At 33.6% G+C, this 7,159-nt stretch overlaps 1 protein-coding gene across 5 annotated transcripts in view; it reads left to right on the forward strand.

The window, feature by feature from the left end:
- Positions 1 to 7,159, forward strand: part of LOC106457961 (peripheral plasma membrane protein CASK-like) — a 253,764-nt gene that overhangs the window by 10,032 nt on the left and 236,573 nt on the right. The window lies entirely within an intron of this gene.

Below are 7,159 nucleotides of genomic sequence, written 5' to 3' on the forward strand. Positions count from 1 at the left end.
GTAGATTATAGTACTTATAATACCAGAAGAATAACATGTATAAATTAGATACCCGGTGAAGCAACAGAACATGTATTGTTGAGAGTGTCACTCAAATAACTTGATATATTGCATTAATAAAAAGATCTTACATTTTTATTGACATCAAAACTGTTTTCGTAAGATGCACATACAGAAATATAGTCTACAAATGCTGTCAGAATGTTTTGGATAGATAGTGAGAAATCTTTATAAGTGAATGATATATATAATTAAAAAAAAACTATTTTGGACATTGTGAATATAAAGCACAATCTTTAACCACAAGCTTAAACAAACTTTCAAAATGCCTGTAGCATGCAAGTATACAATTTTTACATGTATGTTTGACAACCTTTCTGATAGATTATATATATATAAAAGAATTTACAGTTTTTAGATTTAAGTATTTTCTTTTACACACCCTGTAGAACTACATGACTGACCTTAACTAATAAATAACACAAACATAATTTTTATGAAAGTAGATTTGGTTTGTTTCGAATGCACCAAACAGGTATGGACATACTTATTATTGAGACATGAAAATTTAAAATTTAAATATCAATAAAATTGAACGTTTAAGGTATAATTTTCACACTGTATTAAGGTGGGATCGAGTATCGACTGATAAAAGATATGTCCATCTTCTTTCGTTTTGCTCACCGTTTCAAACATATCCTTTTATTTTAAAGTGCTTGATTGTATTTCAAGGTTTATGTATGCATTATGTAATAATTGAGATGATTAGGTATTACTGGCAATTATCGACTAGAGAGGTTAGGTTCGCATGCACTATATACGCGTTAGTGTACTAACAGGTAAATATTCGTACCGTTTTTGTGTGAAGGTTATTCAAGCTTGCAAGCCTATAGCAACTAGTAACTAGACATCTTGTCACCAGCTTTACGTATACATATGCTCCTCCTACCAGGTCGTGGTTGTCGTAATTGTTCTGTATTTTTCTTTTGTCACGCACGTACAAGTCTGATTTGATGTTTATTTATTTTGTGAAGTTGAACCGTGCTTTGATAACTGTTATAGATCGCGTTCTGTTTCTCATACGAAAGTTTGGTAGATTGATGCACAATGGAAATTAAGCAACAGTCATACAAATATAAGCTTAGACAGAAGGGATCCCATGTTAAATAATCGTATATTTATAGAATGACAAAAAAAGGGTAATGTAAATTGTAATAGTAACATCCACACAGCGTTATTTAACAAAATGCAGGTGGAAAACAGAGCGGAATCTAACACCATCCACGAGCAACTTCTTATATTTATACATATAAATGTTCTGTTTCGATGTACTGATTATTACAACCTTCTTACGGATGTAGTAGTTTTGTTGTTTGCTATATAGGTAGTGGCTATCTTATTGTCACGCACATAAAAATTTGATTTAATCTTTTAGATTGGGATCAAACCCGGGACCTCTTGTATACCAGGCGAATACTCTGCCACCTGAGCTAAAGGACTCACACACCCACTTCAGTAACCTGTTAAACATTCTGAACACTTGTATTTGTATAGTTTACTGAGTTGGTTGTAATAAACTACCAAATTCCCTAATACCGTGGTTACTTGTTTGTACAGTTTACTAAACTCTTACTTCGATATCTTGGGTCAGTGGTGTGTATCGTATACCTGACTCTTACTTTGATATCTAGGGTCACTGGTTTGTATCGTTTACCAAAATTTTACTTTATCTTGGGTCACCGATTTGAATCGTTTACCAAGCTCTCACTTTGATATCGTGGGTCACCAGTTTTTGTAGTTTGCCGAGCTGCCACTTTAATATCATGTGTTATTGTTTTTATAGATTATTAAGCTGTCACTTTAATATCGCGGGTTATTGTTTTGTGCAGTTTAAGTAGTCACTGTAATATCGTGGGTTACTAGTTTGTGTAGTTTATTAAGATGTCTATTCAATATCGCGGGTTATTTATGAGTATAGTTTACAATTTTAGCCATGTTCACGTTTCACGAACGTACAAAACGGACGCGGGTTCATGTATGTTTTTCCAAAAATATCGAAATAATGTTATCAACGCCATCAGTAAATAACTGGCATAAGTATTGACGAACAGCAACTTCGGCCAATCTGTGTAGTTAAACAGACGTTTTCTATTTTCAAGTATCCAGACCAACGTCCAATATTTTTTTTAAACTTTGCTATTTTATGTATATGTTTTCAAAGCTAGTTGGGGAACCACAAAAAATACGTTTTGTACGCTTGTTAAAGTGGTAAATTCTGAAGGACACCTAAGATGTCACTTTAATAGCGGTACTTCTTGATTTTATATAACTTAATAAACTCCCATTTGAATACCGTGGCTTCACGATTATCTATATAGTTTACACACCTGTCGCTTTAGTACCGTGGCTTCATGATCGTTACAAAACGCCGCACTTTGCTTACCGCGGCAGGGATACGACTTGTTGCAAGTTCTGGTGTCTCAAGTTGATCCATATTTGAATAGAGTTGTTTAAAGTTGTTTTCCAATGCCGTTGAATAAAAAAAGATATGTCCATCTTTTGAATATTAAATCCCAGATCTGAACGAATCTGTATGGCTTGAAGGTATGAGTATTTTGTTTCGGAAAGGGCTATTACATGAACTTTCCAAAAGCAATCATTTTCCTGTGGCATCACACTATATACTAAATACTGAACAATGTGAAAATATAGTTTGACACATGTGGTTTCACTGCGACTTTAAATCAGCTGTGGTTGCCATGTAATTTGCTTATTTTGCATATTCAAAATCGTTTTAGTATAACATACTCGTTTTCTCGCATTTCAACAATCGCAGTGTTTTCAAACAGTTATTTTCATCAGTAATATGTTACAAATGCTTATATATTCATTGTTTTAATTTTATAATAATTGTATTATGTAAAACCATATTGGTAATCATAATATACCAGTGTTAATTTTGCGTAAAATGTTTGATCTACACAAACGATGGTTGAGCTGGTCCCAGAGCCCATTATGATATATAATAACGAGTTTCTGCTGTATTTCCATTCGGTTTTTCCACGTGAAATAATTTTGTAGACAAAGTCGATAAAGTATATTACTTCACTACATATACCCATTCCTACTGCGTAGTTTTCATTAAAAGGCACCCTGCTTCTTTTATCACGTTCTGAAAGAATCTGTTTCGTCAGGGGTTCTTCCGATTGACATGGCAAGTTAATAAGCAGTGCAAGTCACTCGACGTGCAGTACATGATTTGAAATGGTGAGTGTATGTGTTGAAATCAGAGACTGAAACTGAAATCAAGACAAGTTTTGACGATAACCAGTAAGCCTTTGTTTAGCCTGCTTTCTACTAGATGTAGTCAAAACGAGGTGTTGAGAGAGAGGTTTACAAGATATTTAAATTTGCTATTTAAGTTTTAACTTTATGCCGGACATTCCATGTGAAAGACGAAGTGACGAAACTGCTAAACAAAACACAAATATTGAATATCATCCTCTAGGTAATTTGTCTTATGAAACTTCAAAAGTCGACTATCCAGTCAACATTTTATTAGGTATATACTGTATATTATAGAAGGGAAAAGTCGCCATAGGTTCCACGATATAAAGAGTCGTAAGACCTTGGGCACCAAAGTAAAAGGTTTTTTACGCCCATATCTCCCAGATCCATCTTATGCCCGACGTTGTAATTCATCCATAGACTTTCAATTATCCTATCATATTGTTTCAGCTTCCCTTGCCCCCTTATTCCATATAGCTGAGGGGGGCTCTCTTTGGCAATTTTCTCAGCTGGGATGGAAGATCTGGAGTCCGGTCCTACTCTCACTTCAACTACTGCATACACTTTATGAGTTTAACATAGTGTGTGTTAAAAGCTAGGCAGTTTTTGGTGTGTGTGAGGTTGTGATTACAAGTGTTCATAAATAGAGACTTTGGAGATGCGTATAGGGTTGTTTATGATCACTGTTCTTAATGTTATGTATATACGCACGCACACACACATACATACATACACACATACATACATACATACATACAAATATATATAGTAAGACTATATTCTATCAGAGAATAGTCTTCAATGTATTTCTTTCTTTCTCATAATTCATTGAACGTAACAATCAGAAGTTTTAAACCTAAATGTGGGGGAACCCAAAGACTATGGGCTATTATTTTGCGACTAATTGGGATATTTTGACTCGTATATTTTGTGGAAGAAAATACATTTCCAATGTGTATAGAAAGGGAAAGACCAGCTACTGAGATTTGCTATTATAATTGGACGGTTGTAAAAGGATTTGTTTGTTAAAGTTGTACTGCTAAAAACCTGAGATTTAGTTCATAAGACGCACTTAAATACCAAGTAGTTTGTCATATTCTTACTATAATGGACGTAGCGTGTACATGTGTATCGATCTACCTATGTATGTGACCGAAAAAATAATTACTATGGGGCGCCATCTAATGAATGGCACCACAACAAAAAAAAAAAAATACATAAAAATATTACACACTTTGGGTATTCAAGATTCAGACAATTAGAAAAATAACTGCGGTATGTGCAACAACCATGTTTTTATCACAAAACACAATCTTCAATAAAAGTACTCTTTTCACTATAAGAACATGACTTTCATCAGGACTGTACGTAAGGATTTGATTATATCTTTATTGATGTAACTTGTAAATATAGTACTAAAAATGAAGTTCTTAAAAAAAAACAAAAAAAAACTGCAGTTTATATGGGCACAATCCGATCACTCCCCGTGCAGTACTTCCCAGAAAAATCCTTTCATTTTAGAAAATTTTCGCTTTTTTTTTTTTTTTTTTTTTTTCCAGTGAGGTATGAATACTACGATTAGTAATTATTAGCGAGAACAGTGTCTGTTAGTTTAAATAACTTAGTAAAGGCAAAATGTGTGTTTACTTACCAACCATTTCGAGACTTACCTTGGAGATAACTTCTTGTTTCGTCCCCTAAACCACTTAGTACTAAATATTTCCGCGATATAAATTGAAAAATGTTTTCGACAGCAAACAAAATAATATTTTTTTTTAGTCGCAAGGTTTATAGCGGGTTGATCGTCAACAGAATGGTTTTATCTTAGGCCTAATTTGTAGAGATTTATACCTTTTCTGAAACGTTCGTTTTACTGTTCGATATGTCAGAAACTTTTCGTACAGTCTATGAATGAAATATTTCGTGATATTACTTGCGTTTAATTTGGTACTATTCAAATATTTTCTTTAAGTATAATATTTTCATTTGTATCGTTGTGCGAGATTTGTTAACTTGAAATTTCAACTTGAATGAGATCGAATACGTATTCGGTGCATTGAAAACTAATAAACAATATTGCATTAGGCTATGTTTTTAATATTTTAATTTTAAATATTTTGTACTGAGTTTTGGCATTAACTTGTGCTGATGTGTTACAACTATAAATTTTCTGAGTATCCAGATTTGACGTGACGTCTCGAATTTTCATGAGATTTTGAGGGAAAAGAAACGTTTTTACATATTAACACTAGACATTTGGTGAATCAGCTAGTTAACTTGCAAGTTTAGAATTAGATGAGCTGATTAGTTAGCTTATCTGTTACCATGATATCGAAGAATGATTGAGTTGGATAGTGTATTGGCAGGTTGGAGTTAATGCCGTGGATACGGGAGGAAAGTTAACAGCAAGTGACTGTTTAGTTTGATTTGTGAGTTATGCCTATCAATGTTACTCTCTTGTAAAATAGTCATAAAAGTTAACTATAGGATAGGTATAAAGATGAAAGCTAAGATTATATTTAAGCCACAAGCTTTAGATAGACAAAGTGGGGAAGCCAGGAATGTATGGATTTTATTCTCCACGCAAAGTCGAGAAGGCTTTGCCTGCTATTTGATCATTAGCCGGATAAAGTGATATGTCCACTTCCATCCCTATCTTGTTTGGTTCCTTTTTCTTTTCTTTTTTTTTCAAGTTTTTCAGCCAGCCCTATATAGCTTTTTTTTTATTTAGCGATAATTCCCCCCCCCCCAATACTTGTCTGTTGTTGTATTATCTAGAAAAGTGTGTATACATACTCGTTGTACAGACGGGAGTTTAGGCTGATAAGCTGTGATCTGGTATTTCAGGTCTAAGCAGGTAACACACAGTTTGAAACCAATATTGCAACCGAACTAGACATCATTTTTTTAATTTGACTTTTTGATTACAAATGTAAGGTTAGTTCTCTCCCAAACGGTTCCTCAGTCAATCACTGCTATCGATATTGTGTTTTGTACACTGCTGGATTTTGATATTTGAATGTTTAATGCTCTTTTAAAGTTTTCGAATTGTTAGTTTATCCTAATATTTAATCATAATCTACGAAAGGAGAATTGCACGAGATAGGAGCTGTATAATCGTAGGTCTAAAGGACATACTTTATGCAGAATTTTAAGATTTAAACGAAGTCGATTGACCTTTCAAATACATACATTATTGATGCGTTTTAATTTGTATCAAATTATCAGCACACAAGAGAACGAAACAAAATATAAACTGTATATATATATTCTTCTTGTGTGTCTTTTAAAGGTCAAAAACGTATTGTATGGTTTATTATTCAACCTCCAATAATCACGTACGGTAATCTTTGCTTCTACATCACATGCGTCTGTTGGAGCTTTCTGCACAACCAAATTAAAAGATGGTTACTGCTGCTAAGATATAAAAATGTAACAGAAGACGACGCTTTACTAAGGTGTTGAGAGTAAATTGAGCTGATGGTGACAACGAATAAAAAGCCCACGAGTTGAATAAATGTACATTCTAGTCTTACTTGAAACTGATCAGTACTGTATGTTATTCTAAAACTCCCAATAAATCCATTGTCGATTTATTTTTTAACAGTGAAGTATAGTTTTTTTCTCTTAAATTAAATTCGGTTAGAGGATCAACCGTGAAGGAGCAGTCTAAAGCGAACATTTACTTAGCGTGATACATTAATGTTGTCATTATAGAGCGAGGTCGTCATTTTGAGAACGGTTATAACTAATTACCGTGTCTGCAAGAATATGTCAGTGTTATTTTTCTGATTTCAATAGTTTCTGGTTCGACTACACACACACACACACACACACACACACACACACACACACACACACACACACACAC

The sequence above is a fragment of the Limulus polyphemus genome, unplaced genomic scaffold (assembly GCF_000517525.1).
Source record: "Limulus polyphemus unplaced genomic scaffold, Limulus_polyphemus-2.1.2 Scaffold397, whole genome shotgun sequence".
Taxonomy (NCBI): domain Eukaryota; kingdom Metazoa; phylum Arthropoda; class Merostomata; order Xiphosura; family Limulidae; genus Limulus; species Limulus polyphemus.